We start from the raw sequence: 16,311 nt of genomic DNA, 5'->3' as shown, positions 1-16,311 counted from the left end.
GATGCCACTAGCATATCCTGCTCAAATTACGTACGCCTTCAGCCTGCATCAGATTTTTCGTCACGCCCAAAGGGCAATTCTGGAACCAGGTGAAGGGGCACCCTAAATAAGTTCCTAAAAATCATTGATATCGCAGTTGACAAGGCCCAGTCATAGCATAAGATCAGCCCGCCTGGATGAGCAAAGCTATGACGCTCTTTACGCCGCCCACCATGCGACAGGAGTCTAAAGCCAATATGGTCAAAGTGACTACGGTGTCGCTTAAAACCACAGTTTATATAATTATCCAGTAAGTTTACCGCAGATGATTTCTGGCTCTTCATTCTCGGTGCGAACAAAAAGCTCCTCCCACTTATTTGTGCACTTATTGTCCACTTATTGGTTGAGCCGAGCCAAGTGGTTTTGTCAGTACTTGTTCCGTAGGTGATTATTCTTTGTCTACCCATGAAAAGATATAATGCCGCTTATGTTTATAGGTTCTCTGGAGCACTCGCACCTCGGTCCGGGTTTTTATAAAGGGTGAGATAGGGAGAGATCATACTGCTAATTATATAAACTGGGCTTAAAACAGATACAGTGCTGAAGAATTAAACATGCTAAATTTAGTTTGAAAAGTAAGAAATGATGAACATGAAGTATTATTTATAAAGAAGGCCAAAATGACCATGTCCCAGGGCCCTATCCAGGATTTTCTGGGGAGGTGTTTTACACAAGGACTTTTTGGAGGGGGGTAGGCTACACAAAAAAAACTCAAAAATGTATAAAAAAATTCGTTGCTATCCATTTCTGTTACGTTCTCATGAGTCAGGCAAACATTTCTGGGGGGGGGGGGGTCGAACCCTCTACGCCCTCCTCCCCCCGGCTACGGACTTGCCCTATCCCCTTATTCATCAAGATCTAATGGTTTCTTCCATCTTTCGATAGAGGCCATCCTCATCGTTCCAGGATTGTACTACAGAGATATCACATTTCCAGCCTGAATACTTAAGCCTGTAATTCCAACTGCACACCCACAGATGTACGGAATAATTTGAATATAGATCAAATAATCTAATTGCGAAAGTGCCGGCTTTTCCATCGGGAGTTGGGAAAGTCTGTTTGTCCAGAGCAAACTAGAAACTACTTAAAGACAGAAGCATGCTTTTTTTACAGATTTATTTAAAACTATGAGGAAAAATTACGAAAAATGTAAAATAAAAGAAAAACCAAACCAAGAATCAAGAAATGAAACTTCGTGATAACAAATGTGGAATGGCAAAAGCCAGAGCTGCCGCTGATTATAACGAGCAAAGCTGTATTTATAAAAAAAACGGATAACAACCCATCCCTCCCAGAATGGTTGCGGTCCCATAGACAAAAGGGTCACTGCTAGTCAGAAAAAAAAAACTTTCAAAAAAATATTTGATTCAAATGTTAATACATATACATAAATAAAACTTCGAAAAATGAATAAGCACGCATTAATTAATGACTAAAAGGATAATTGTACATAATTGACACAACAGGCAATTAAGCCAAAGTTATTATATAATTATAAGAGGGAAGGAGGAGAGTCGCTTACATCTCGCTCATTTCAGGGGGGTTGTGACCAGTGCCGTATCCTGGATTGGTGTTCGGAGGAACGTATTTTTTTGGGAGGGGGTTACAGAAAAAACTTTCAGAACACATTAAAAATTTGTTTATAAGCTTTTTTGTTCCGTTTTTACGAGTCAGACAAACATTTCGGAGGGATGGGATCGAATTCCCCCCCCACCGGGATACGACCTTGGTTGTGACGCTATCAAACGTAGAGCAACGATGATATGTGAGTACATAGATAAGCAGATGACTTCTTCCAAGATTGATGAGAAAGACCCTGCCTCAGTCTTAGAGATATTTCAAGAAAAGCGTAAAAGCATGTGTAAATCTAGATTCATTAGGCCCAAAATTTACCTTATTTTTCTCTTGTTTCGGAAGCAGTTTTGGCTCCGAGTACATATATTTTTTTGCTTTTTTCGTATGAAGGCCCCGAGAAACAAAATCATAAAAACAAGTTTTTTACGAGTTAAAAAAAAAACTATTCAAAATAAATTCAGCGCTGATAACGGATCTTCTAAAATTGATTCTTATCTACCCAAGAATTAGTGCCAAAATGAACAAATAGCTAACTCTGTTACTATGCAATGAAGTGATACTGATTATTTAATTTAAAAATATGTGGGGTTGTCTGTTGCTTAATAAGTAAAATTGGCAAAGTTGTCTCCTTCGTAAAGAGAAAGATGCATTCATCATTAACATATGAATCAACGCTCCACAACGCTCAATAGACGGCAAAAGACAAAATTAATTTCGCTCCAGGGCACCATTAAAAAATTTTCTGGGGAGGAGCGGGGGATGCATGGGTTCGGAACAAGGATTGTGTCGCAAAATAACTGCATTTCGTAAATTGAATAAATTTTGAATTTTGAGAAATTTTGGAATTCCGTCAGTGAACTAGTGCCCAGGCTTGAGTTCCACCCAGTGCGGTTTTGGCCTCGCTCTTCCGGGGCAAAATCTTGATTACCACCCCCCCCTCTCTCCTGCCTCCCAAAAATAAACAGGACAAATTTTAAAAAAATTTTCATTTAGTAACAAAATTTGAATACACAGTATCACAAAAAAAAACATAAAATTTATTAAATTTGGTCCACTTACTTTTATTTTCAAGGAATGGTGATAAAAACATGGGAAAAATGAGAATTTCGGATTGAATTTGCTTATACTTACTGCCAACTACGCCCTCCACTTTATTTTATTAAAAATAAAATTTAAAATTACAAAATAATTATAACCATTAGATTATTTATTATAAATTTTGTGCCCCTACAATTTCTGCGCCCGGGGTCTCCTCTGCCCCCCCAACCCAAACCGCATCTGATCAACCCAATTATGAGCCAGAAGAGGCTCAAATTTGAAGAAAAAACGAATGACTTTCTGGCGAAGGAGTCTGTGAGTCACATTTACCCTCGGGCCTACGATTACATACCCCGGGGCTAAGATGCGGAGAGTTAATAAGGATTCTTGAATTCAAGCATATTTTATTATTTCAAATCCTTATCTGTATACATCCACGGTACCGGTCGCAAACTCCAACACCAACAGGGGGGGGGGGGTTGTTCTGGGACTAGGTCCCTATAACTCCATTATCTATGACCGATTTTTTCCATATCTCCACCATAGCTTTTGAGCTATCGTGCTTGCTTTTAGAAAATCCACCACCTCCCAAAAACTCGAATTAATTTTAGCATTTTTTTTTCTCTCGTTGATTGAATCTTATAATAAAGTGACCTATACGAGAACCATGTGATTGAATGGAAGGAAATAATACTCATTATTAAGCCATTTGAAAGCGTAAAGTTCAATTTATTATTTTTATTTTAAAAGAGTGTCTATAAAAAAATTCCACACAACATCTCCAAAGATTCTAAAACAGTCAAACTAAAATTGGTTGGCATGATGGTGAATAAGGAGGGTTCAAGCCAAACCAACTTTTTCATCTAAAACGTTTTAGATCTATAATCTGGAATGTATTAAAAATGTTCAAAAACTACAAATTTTCTTGAAATTATCTAAACATTTGACTAAATTTACGTAAAATGTTCTCTGAAAAATAAGACAGAATTCATTGCCAATACTTTGCACAAGGGGTAATGGAAAAGCTTTTTATCGTTTCTAAGGGATTCCGAACTGATAAAAATTATTGCAAGAAGAGCGGAAAACAGCAGATTAGAATAAAAACATTTGTAAGGGTTCAGGTCCCATTAAAGTTAATCTCAAGATATTCTGTTATTTATTACCTTTTAACGCACTCAGCTGATCCAAACTGAAAATATACTGTAAAAAAAAAAAAAAAAAAAAAAAAAAAGTGATTTAGACGACGATTAAATCTGTTTTGCATTTACAATTTTTCGGCGAAGTTTTTTTAGCAAATTCCATAAACGTTATCCATTATCGCTTGTACAAAAGTTAATGCTGCAAAATTCTGTCCCATTACAATTTTCAGAGTAAGTTATTCAGAATGTTTGTTAAAATTCGCTACATTTTTTCCTCTTTTATGGCTCTCATGGGCTCTTTGGCTAGATGGAGGTGACAATCTTCAGTTTCAGTGGGATTGAAAGGGGAAATGCAACTTAAAATTTTGTGTGTGACAAAAATTAAAAACAAGGTTTCTCAGTTCCTCACAAAACAGTAGACGCTACAGCTTTTTCCTTTAGAGAAGGGACAACCGGTTAATTAAAAGGTGATAAATTATATGTGTAGCTCTCTGCGAAAATTTCTCAGTAATTTTTCTAAGAAAAACATACAAATGCACAATGGCAGTTAATTTTCAACTTCAAAATTAATTGGAGTTTGACAGTATGTAACCACAAGCTTGACTTAATTTGGTCAGTGGCATGTAGCTGATTTTAAGCTGATTTTTCAGTTTCCAACTTTGGATTTTCTTGGCCCAATTTTCTGCTAGACGACATATTTTCGAGTTCTTAACTTAGTTAGAAGCTGGAAATTCTTGGAACCGAATTTCTGCTTCATTAAATTTTATAAGTGGCCAATAGCATGTTTCCACTTGATTCTTCAACTTCCAAGTTGGAATTTCCTTAAATCAACTCCCAACTGGGCAACCGATTTTCAAACTTTCAACTTAATTGAAACTTACTAACAGTAATTAACTACAAGTTTAGTCTAATTTGATTAGTAAGCAATATCTTGTTTTCAAGATGTGCCTGAAACTCAACTCTGTTCAACCCAACCCTTTCAGTCAACCCTCTTTCAACTAAGCCAACGATTAACTCACTCCCCGTTTAACTCACTCTCCATGACGCATAACCCCCGTCGAACTCAGCCCCATTTAGCTCAACCCCCGTTCAATTAAACCCCGTGAACATCCGTCTCAGTTTTACTCCATCCCCCGGAAGTCCACCCCCAATCAACCTATCTTAACTTGGTACCTGGGTTGAATTGAATTGGGGTTGAGTTGAACGGAGGTTTAATTGAATGGAAAATGAAGTATTCGGGGTTAAGGTAAATAAGTTTGAGGAAAAGGACCAGGCGCATGGGCTGGAGTTAGTGGGGGCTGAAGCGCTCAAGGTTGAGTTGAATCAAGGTTGAGGTGCGTGGGGGTTGGGGTGACTCGGATGAGTTGAATGAGGGGTGTCATAAATGAGTACTGAGTTAAATGGGGACTGAGCTGAACAAGGATTGAATTATATTGGAATCGGTTTTCTATCTTGTTGTACATGTGGATGTCTGAAAATATGAATTGCAGCCATAAACTAGCTATGTTTTTTCTTAGATCGAATTTAACGTCTTTCTTTATAAGCAAGGCCGATTTTCGAATAGAAATAAAGACATTTTTTGATTAGGACTCGCTTAGAAGAATTCTAACGATGAGAAATCTCAGCTGTTTCATGAGACATGTGAAAGACACAAAAAAACCTGATGCTATAAATTCGCTGTGTAGTCTGCGTTTTCTTCTTGGCCTTACCAATAGAGGGATACAGAAGAAGTAATTACCATTAAAAAACGAAAATCGTGCAAAAACCGCAAGGGCACGGGTCACCACAAAGGCTCCATGGCCTGCAATATGCTTACATATCTAATTTTTATTTATTCATATTTTGTAATAGTTTTGGCAATTATCTTCATCAGTGAAAAAAAAAAGAAATAAAAAACGGAAATCGGTTCCATTCAGTGAGCCCTCAAATTTTTCTTTTTCCTATGCTTTAAAAAAACTTTTACCAGGTATTTACCCTTTCTATGTGCGCTCACTTAAAAAAAAAAAATATAGTAAATCAGGTGACCTCGGTGAAATCCACTGTCAGGACCTGATACAGAAGGCACAAATTGTTCTGGAAGTGGGAGTTTAATAAGGCTTAATATCATGCCCCATGTACCCTTCCATGGGCCCTTATTACTTATCAACCTAAAAACAGAAGTATTTTCCCTAGTAAATTATATCAGACTTAAACTTACTGAACAACTGATTGACATATACAGAATATTGATCCTTATAGCTTTTATCGAACATTATCTTTAAGGTTTTGAAAAATTTGTTAATGTGTAGCTTAAATTAAAAAAAAAAAATTAATAAAGGTTCTTTTGAATGTCTCCAAAGGACATTATTCCTCAAACCGCAAACTAGTCCCCATACGAAAGTTCGAATTTAAATTGCCGCATTCTCAGACATCGCCAAAACTTGAATTTTTGTCACAAGTCTTTAAGAAAGACTGCTCAAACACCAAGGCCGTTGAATGAGAATTTGAAAAACTTCAAGACTTTAGCGTAAAGAACAAGGGTCTAGGAAGGGCAGCCCTCCTCATCTACGGAATAGTTTAATAGTAATAATAATAATATATTGAAAACCCGTCGTAAACAATAAATGTACAATGACAGAGTATACAAAAATGCGAAAAGAGGAAACAAAACGAAAACATACTAAAAAAGTAACAACAAAAGCAACAACTTCTTAAATAGTATACAAATAGTACGAAAAGAGGAAACAGAAAGATAACATACTCAAAAATTACAACAGAAACAACAACTTCTTCAAAAATAGCAACAAGGACAACAACTTCTGAAAGGAGGAAAAAAAGGAAACAAGAGGGAAAATTAAACAAGCAAACTTGCCCACTCGTGCCTTAGAATTGCTGGTTTTGTTGTTTGCCGGCTAATAAGTGTCTCAACAGCTAGATTTGGGTCCGCTAGGTTATAGCGCCGAATCAGAAAACTTTTTTTTGTCCAAGGTGGCAATTATAGTAGGTGCTTGGCAAAACGGAAAAAATAAAGAGCGGATTTTAGACTTTTCACGGTTTGCCAATAATTTCCAGAAAGGGGTCACATATAATATATGTGGCAGAGTGGTACTGTTGTAAATACTTGCCAGTAGTGGACGGTTAAATCTCAGAGTGGATTTAACGATCAAAGCATGGGAGCTGGAAATTCGCCGTTCAAGATATGAGATCAGGAGGGAGCGGGTATGCTGTAATGAGGTACCTATTGGCTGCCCCAGATATACTATTTTATCAACTGGTTTTACTGAACAATCACCTAGTGTGACATTAGTAGGAGGGTCATTCTTCCAATTGTAAAGCAAGAATTCCGACTTTTGGGGGTTTTAAGTTTTAATGTTCCTCCTTACTTTCAATAGAAAAAAAAAACTTTTTTTCATTCAATCATAAAAAAAACGAGGCTAAGTTTTGCAAAAACTCGCTTGCTGTAAACCCGGACTCACCCAACTATGGATTCACACTTTAAAATTGAAGAACAGAATAAATCGCAAAAACTTGTGAGCATATAACCTTAGTCTTAGAAACTACTGGCAATCTTCTAAGCCTTAGAAGCAGGGAAAGAGTAGAGGTAAGAGCTTGAAACCCCTGCTTGGGGTATGATTTATGATCTTGACCCATGCTAAAAAGATTCATTCAATCAATAGATTCACAAAAAAACACACTTCAAAATGGTTTACCTTGCAAATCTCTATAGTAAGGAAAAAAACAGGAGAGAAACAAAAATGAAGCAAATAAGAAATAAAAAATACATGTGCAAGGATTCCCAGCTTTACGAGATTTAACATAAGAGAAAAAAATCATGGTTATTCATGCAACTATAGAAATAGAAAAAAGTAAGAGACTGTATTCAGCCATAATTTCGAGGCCAATTTTTTCTGTTAACTTCGTCACTGTGCAGCTTATAATAGATTATTGTAAAAAATAGCATAACTAACGAGTCGCATAACTTTATTTGTTTTTTGTATCTTTACATAGCTATAATACTTTCCAAGTAGTGAGAAGTCCATTATTTTGAATTTTACCCTACCAGCAAGTGTATAATCCGTTTTCTTGAACTTTTAAGACCTGCATTTCTGTTGAAACGAGTTCAATTTCAGCCTTTCATAATTAACTGATTATATTAATCCAAATAAAACCCCAAGCTCTTGTGACTAGGAAAAACATCAATCCCATGGCAGAGAAAAAGAACAGGGGTATTTATGGTACCTGACCAATGTCTGAGGAATCAGGATAAACAATTCTACAAAATGTATAAAAAAAAGCCCCATTTCAGTTATAACACTGTTACCTTGGTCGAATCTATCTCTTGTTATAAGAATTCCTGGTACTGTTGTATTGGATAGAATCTAATCAAGAAGTAAAGTTTGTTTAATTCTAATTAAATAAAACAAAAGATGAAGATATAATAGTTTAGAAACAAATTTCTGCTATATATTTGCACATTAGGGGGGAGGGGTGGGGGTTAAAGCATATCACATATTAAATACGTAACCTAACCTAGGTCCCTTTTTCCCCCTAAACCCCAAAAAACAAAAGTTTAAATATCGTATGACAAACCACGGTTTACAATCCAAGTCTCTCTTGAAAGAAACTCGTTTGAACAGTTTCTTACGCAATTGCCGTATGAACGATATTATGTGTGCTCTAGTCAAGTTAACTGAACCAAAGTCTGTAACGCGGACCTATTTATAAACACATATACACTACATTTCGCCGAAGAGTATGTTTCCGGTCGGTTACTTTTTTAGACAGTTTGAGATCACATGAGGTTTATAACTGTGTACATTAATACCTATAACGATACCACTACCGTCAGGACATTGAACGACAACGTACCTGTAAAAGAGAACCAAATCGAAAGGTATCATGACCAATATAGTTAACGATGCTACGCATAAGAACATCAACACGTCAGTTTATTAACAGCCACAATTACTATCCGTGATAATCTCGACAGTCGCAGCATTTAAAAAATCCATAAGAATAAAGACAATAAATTAGTTATAACATTGACAGTTATACAATCAACAAATCAGGACATAGACAGTTACAATTACTACGCATTAGAATATTAAAAGTCACAATATCAACACGTCAGTTCATTGACAGTCACAATCGCTACCCGTCGCAACATCGACAGTAAGAAAATCGACATATCAGGATACGCATAGCTACAATCGTTACGCCTCATAATATTAGCAGTAAGAAATAAACTCCGTCATAAAGTCAACTTCTTAAAGCACGACAAGACATAATGATGACACTGGCAGTATCAACAATAAATGACGGCCCTAAGACAATAAATTCTACATAACGTCGACAGTCATAACATTGACACATCAGGACATGGATACCACCAGATGGCTAATTTGAGAGTGTATATATATACAAATCTTTGAATTAGCCAACTAACCAACCCATATTGTAAGCCTAGGAGTCCAGCTGGACATAAGGAAACATATTAAGAAAACAATTCTTACTCCATAATATGCAGAATAATCCTAGTTAACATATTTTGCAGGGGGAGAGCCTTTATCTTCAAGAAATTCATTCTTTTCTAAGAAATTCATGAATTACTTAGGACCTATATATTCAAAGAATATATACCCCCCCCCCAATGTGCAAATATATACCTAGAATTGCATCCTCAATCTAAATATAACATCCATTTGCGTCACAAATGAACGTTACTCCAATATTAGCCATATGGTGGATGTCCATTTGCACATTAGGAGGGGTTGGGGGCAAAGTAAAGTGGAGATGCAATCAAATATTCTGTACTATGTAATAAATATACAATTATTCTGTATGTAACGAAGTAAGAATTGTTTTCTAAACATGTTTCCTACTCAATAGCCACGACTCCACACCTTTACTGAGGGAAGTTATTTGGCAGCAACTGTAAGACGTAAGGCTATTGTTTGTATTTTTATGATTAGTGACATTTCAAGTTCTCTGTGGAATAATCTTTTCATATTCTTTGCGTTGGTAAAATTCTACTTTAGCTATTTTTGGCGGTACTTGGACACCACAGTTTATATAATTATCCAGTATGATCTTTCCCTATCTCACCCATTATAAAAACCCGGACCAAGGTGCGAGTGCTCCAGAGAACGTTTTTGCAGATAGAAACATAGGCGACATCAGATCTTTTCACGGGTAGACAAGTCAGACTGTGATCTAATCGGAAACAAGTGGAAACCCGCTATTACGAATAATGTACTTTGTTGGAAACAATCGGAAACAGACTAACCCGCTAATGCAGAAAGAAGTGGGAGGAGCTTTTTGTTCGCACCGAGAACGAAGACCAGAAATGATCTGCGATAAGCTTACAGGATAATTATATGAACTGTGTTGGACACTATATGGGCCTTTACAAGGAAACCAGTCGCGAAAACCCGTTTCTAACGGATTAATTCAAGACGCCGCTATAAAGTGATGGAATGTATAGTGTGGTTTTCATTGCGTTACGATATTTAAACTGTTGCTTTTTGGGGTTTAGGGGGGGGGGGGGGAAGTTACCAAGGTTTGGTTACGTATTTAATATATGCTATGCTTTACCCCCACCCCCCAAATGTGCAAATATATAGCCCAAATTTGCTTATAAACTATTATATATTCATTTTATTTTATTTAATTAGCATTAACCAAACTTGACTTTTTAGAAAGGCCCATATAATGCCCAAGTACTCAAAATTGTTTTCGCCTTTACAACTTTAATTAATCCCAATTTATAAGGTTTTAAAGATATGCAAATACATTTCCTAAATTTGAAAAAAAAAACAATAATAGCCTGTGGCTGAAAATTCTACTCAAATAACAGGAATTGCATTTTCAGAACTAATGACAGAGAAAAAGAAACTGATAACTGAAAATTAAGGTAAAATGTTGTTTTGTCAAAATTTTAATAGGTATAGAGCTGTCACGTAGACAAATTTCAGGACCCTCTAGAGGGAGAAGGAGTGGGGGTAGGTACTTCAAAACACTTGCCCAGAACATACTTTAGCCTATAGACCCATCCCTGAAAGTTTCATTTTCCTAACCTGACCCCTTTCCAAGATAGCCAAAAGTAGCTAAAGTGGAATTTTACCCTTTGCGTTTTTTAAGCAGCCTGTTGACGAGCTCAGGCGCATGCGCAAAGGGGACATCAGAACTAGAACCCTCCCCCCAAAATCTCGAAAATTTTGCTATATTTCCTTCATGTTATATAACCATTTTATTTGTCATTTTTGACTTGTGTCCCTAAAAGAGCTAGAACTAGGCTACTACCCTCCCAGGCCCATATTCAGATGAGTCTTCAGGCTCACCCACTTGCAGTACTACAATTTGTACCTGTACTTGCCAATAAGAGAGTCGTACTTACTCCCACCATTATACCCGTGCCATTTAAACATTTTTGCCTCTCAATTACTCTGACTATCTGTCTTGGCTTTTTTCCTACAATTAGCCGTGTCTTGATGCCTACTACAAAATGCTTGATTTTCAATGGGCGCATTTACCATTAAAGCTTCCCGTCTCAGAACAAATAATGGGCTGTTCCAAAAAAAATCACAACGAATTGAACTAAGATAATAATTGCAAACTCACCTCGACAGTTCCAGCAAAACCCGAATAATTCACCCACTTTGCTTCTTCCAAAGCCCCTTCTATAAATTTTCTCCCCAGTTGTTAACACCGCGACTAGAAGGGGTGCAATTAAAAAAGAAGTATCACAGAAATAGTTCATAAAACGAATATCTAAAAAACATAAAATATAATTGAACAGGAAGTGCCAAAATTTGTACTTCAATATAGATGCTGATTGACCGCTGTTACTAGCGCAAATGTTGTTATCAATTCCAACTGAATTTGCCTTCAAAGATCAGATCAGATATAGTCACTGAATAACTAAATTACTGATTTTACTAGTTATACGAGTACGATACAAAGCTCACGTTCACAGCGGCTGATATTGCAGCGTTGTCAGAATTTGACCAAATGTTATACTCAGAGTAGGCAGAAATTACAGGGACGGAGAAGCGGGCAGTTTACTTGTAAAAATGCTGCAACTTTTCTCGTTATTTTTAGTGTCTCGAAATCTGACATTGCAAGAACAGGTGGTCCTAATTTACAGTTACTCTTCCTCAAAAGAATACACTATAAAATTCAGAAAATACCTGGTAAGGAAATTCTAAAATACTTACTTATATCATTCCTAAAACCGCTTTATTTTACTTTACCCCCACCCCCTGATGTGCAAATATATAGCCCACATCACATAGTTTCCTGGCATTTTGCCATGCATCGCTCTTTATTTCAAAAAGATTTAACGGCAAAGAAGCAACATCGATAAAACCAAGAAACAAAAATGTGCATGGACAGTATGTGACTTGGGCTATATAGTTGCAAATTAGAGGGGGGAGGGATTTAAAGCGCGCGCTCTTAGGAAGGACATAATTAAGCGTTTGCAATTTCTAAAAGTTATTTTCAGAATTTTATAGTGTTTCCTTCTGAGGAGGATTAACTGTAAACTAGGGGAGATCAGGTAAGTACAATAATGGGTAAGAAGAGAGGTCTATTTGGTTTCCCTGTCTGACCTACGCTTAAGGCATAATGTGATTGGCTAAAAAATGTGATGAATATCGGCTAATGGAATGAAAGCATAATATTAACATAGAAGTATAGGACATTAATTTTTTTTTTCCTCTTCGGAAAACGAATAGATGTCAGTGACGGATGCGGATGGAGTTCGTCTGGAATAAGGCAGACTATGTCTGCTGACCACGTACCTCTGGATATGGGGTTCCGCCTAATTAAACGCTCCGTGTTAATGGGCAGCCTCAACCTTATGAGGTTGGTGGAGCCCAACCCAGGGAGTCTCAGTATCTAGGCAAGTCCTAGCTCTAATTAGATCCCAGGCCTAGGGTTGGTTGGGCCTGCAACTCTCCACCCGAAAATTTTACCGCAACGAAAAATGATGATACTGTCTCGGATGACCTACCCCTTTTTTACCAACCACGACCCCAGCATGTCACTGGACCGAATTCAGAGCATCGAATGAACCCCCTTTACCAAGGTGGAATGCGCCTCGCCACCTGGAACGTACTCACACTCAACTTTCCTGGAGCTAAATCAATGCTTGCCTTCGAGCTAAAACGCTTCAATGTAGCTGTGATTGAGCCTTGTCGGAAAATAGTCCGAGGATGTTAGTGAAGGATATCATCTAATCTTGTCAGGTGACCCAAAAAGCAAGACAAATGGTGTAGGCCCCGTGCTCAACGCCAGAGCCAAGAGACGCCTTCTCTCCTATAAACAAATTTCAGATAGAATACTGATGGCTCAGCTCCAGCACAAGCATGGAAAGTGGACAATTCTTTTATGCTATGCTCGCACCAATCCGAGTCCTGCAGAAGTGAAGGGTCATTTCTACGCAGAGCTCTCAGTGACCCTATCTAGAATTCCCCCCACGACATTGTCACTCTACTGGGAGACCGTAACGCAACGGTAAATGACAGGGAGGGCGTGTGGAGAAATGTTCTCGGCCCTGTGACTCTGAATCCACTAAATGACAATGGACAAAGACTCCTCCAGATCTGCAATATGCATAATCTGGTCATATCAAATACGCTCTTTCAGATACGAGATATACACAAATACACTTGGTATAGTAACGACGGCCAGACAAGGGAGATGATCGATTATGTTTTGGTCTGGGGTCATTGGCACTCGTCAATAACAAATCGCCTGACTTATAGGTCGGCCGAGCTGGGAAACATAGACCATAGGATGGTAGTCACCACGCTGAGGGTACGCCTGAGAGCGCAACGACAATAAAGACGACCTCCCGAAGTCGATCTGAGTAGTCTGGCTACATCTGAGATGCAACATAAGTATGCTCTCGATATCTCTAACCGGTTTAACTACCTCCAAGTTCTGGACGATCCTGAAGTAGCATGGAAGTCTTTCAAAAATAACATACTCGATTCTGCTGGCAATACCAATGGCCGCAGCAGACACAATAATAAACCCTGAATATTCCAGGAGACTCTGTCCGTGACCAAGCTGCACTGGAAGGCCCGCTTAGCAAAGAATATGCCAGAGTACAAACGAATCAATAGCCTGCGCAATAGCCTACTGCACAGAGATAGGGAGACCTTTGTCGACAAGACAGCCAGTGATCTTGAAGATGCTGCAAGGAAAGGAGACACCTTCTCCCTGTACAAACACCTCCACGAGCTACCGGAAGGGAAGACTTCCACCGTGAGCCGTGTTTTGTCTGCCAACGGCAGCATGCTGGAAGACGATACAGGCCAACTCTCCGCCTGGAGCAGTCACTTCTCAACGCTTCTGAACGCCGAGGAAGAGGCTCATTCCAACCAAGATCTGATTCAAGCAGCCATGGCCACACCCGAGGTTACTTCTGATCTTGTATTCCAACTGTTTACCAACTCTGAGATTAAAAAATGCTCTAAAACGGTTAAATAATAATCGAGCCCCTGGCATCTGTGGTATTTCTGCAGAACTCCTCAAGTACGGGGGGTGCAGTGATGATTCTGTGGCTCCAGCTAATCTTCTCAGCTGTATGGACAATGGAGAGCATACCAAACAACTGGCATGTTTGCATTATATTGCCAGTCTAGAAATGCAAGGACAGCCATCAAATCTGCTCCACTTATCATGGGATGACGATTCTCTCCGTTCCTGGTAAACTCTTCGCCATGTCACTCCTGGGCAGGTGCTCCACCTTTTTGCGTAGAAAGAGAAGAGTCCAGCAAGCCGGGCTCATGCCCGACAGGTCGACGACGGAGAAAATTTTCACTATGCACCAGACGCGAGAGTTCTACCGAAACGCGTACATCGTATTTGTGGACTTTAAGGCTGCCTTCGAGTCTGTTGATCGCAATTCACTTTAGCTGATACTGAAAACTACATGACTATCCCAGAAATATTGCTCGCATTTTGAAAAGCTGTATGACGATACGGAGAGCTGCGTGTAAGTCAATAAAAGACATAGTCCCTCATTCTCGGTGAAGACTGGCGTCCGGCAAGGTTGCGCTGCCACTCCCAAGCTGTTCAACTGCGTCATAGACCATGTTATGACCAGCACGCCGAATCGCCTTCAGTTCGGTGTTCAGTTCGGAGACCGGCTACTCTCTGATGCTGACTTCGCCGACGACATAGCGCTAGTTGCGAAAACCTTCGAAAAGGTCACCAAAGCTCTGCAGGTGCTCTCGGAAGAAGCCTCGAAAGTTGGACTGAAGATCAACTGGAAGAAAACCAAAGTTATGCTCCTTGAGCCCCCAACGTCCCGTTCTACCGTAAAGGAAGTCAACATCGGAAGCAACTGAGAAGATGTGGTTGAAGACATCACTTACCTGGGATCTATTCTGTCGAGGGATGGCTTGATCACAGAAGAGCTTACATCTCGAACAGCCAAAGTGTCGGCACTTGTTGGGAGGCTGAGCAGCATCTGGCGAAAGCCAAACACAAGCTGCTTTACAAAAATGTGTATTTACAATCCGGCAGTCAGTACTGTGCTGCTGTATGGAGCGGAGACGTGGCTAGCTGCAAAATCTATCCTCAGCGCTGTCAATGTTGCACAGACAAAACATCCCCGAAGAATCGAGAGACTTCACTGAACTGACTTCGTTAGCAGCCAGACCCTCCTGTCACGTACGGCACAAACTCCTTTCTCGACGCAGTTCACCCAGCGTACTGTTCGGTGGTACGACCATCTCCTTCGCATGTCACGCGACGCCCCAGCACGGGTTACATTTGACTTGTACCCCACCCCACACGTATTGAAACGACTCAGAGGAGGCCCCCCTCCCAACTAGGTGGAAAGACAAAGCCGATGAATTCCTTGCCCAAGCGCACATCCCGGTGGAAGAAGCTGCGAGCCTGGCGATAAGCCATCCTGGAGGTGCCTGGTCTCATCGTTCTCTACGCCGAACCCTGGGCAGGAGCCTTAAGTCAAGTAAGTAAGTCAAGGCTGACCAGCGAAATCTGATCGTTTTATGTTATAAAATCTTGGCTCTGTTATTTTTCAATATTAAAAGTTTCTTTTTTTGACGGAAGTAAAGAGCAGATTTGAAACTAAAAGTGACAAAAAATTATTACTTCGTAGATTTCGTGGTATATTTGTGGTATGATTTTGTAGGTATATATACAAAACTAGCTCAAATAAGTTGACTAGTAACATTTTTTGATATATTAGAGTTCTATAAACTGGTGCTTTACTTAAAACACAAAACTGACCAACCAAAAAAACAGGATGTTCCCTCAGGAGATAAAGTTCGATAAGTAGTATGCAGAAAATAGAAGACTAATTTTATAGGGCCCTCAATGACCTTTCCCTATACTTGCTTGTACTTGCAGTAGGACCGGACGTTTCAGGCTCACCCGGCATCCGAACAAAGCCTCTGACTGAATGTCTCCCCTGATGACCAGTCTTGTGCCAATTTATGACGTACTTACGCCATCACTCGCCCCATTTGTGGCCGAATATACGGAAGACTCCTGCAGGCTC

This window comes from Artemia sp. Qi Xiang Cuo, chromosome 13, assembly GCF_049724085.1.
Source record: "Artemia sp. Qi Xiang Cuo chromosome 13, ASM4972408v1, whole genome shotgun sequence".
Classification (NCBI taxonomy): domain Eukaryota; kingdom Metazoa; phylum Arthropoda; class Branchiopoda; order Anostraca; family Artemiidae; genus Artemia; species Artemia sp. Qi Xiang Cuo.
The sequence above is the reverse complement of the archived record's forward strand: the minus strand, read 5'-3'. Positions refer to the sequence as shown.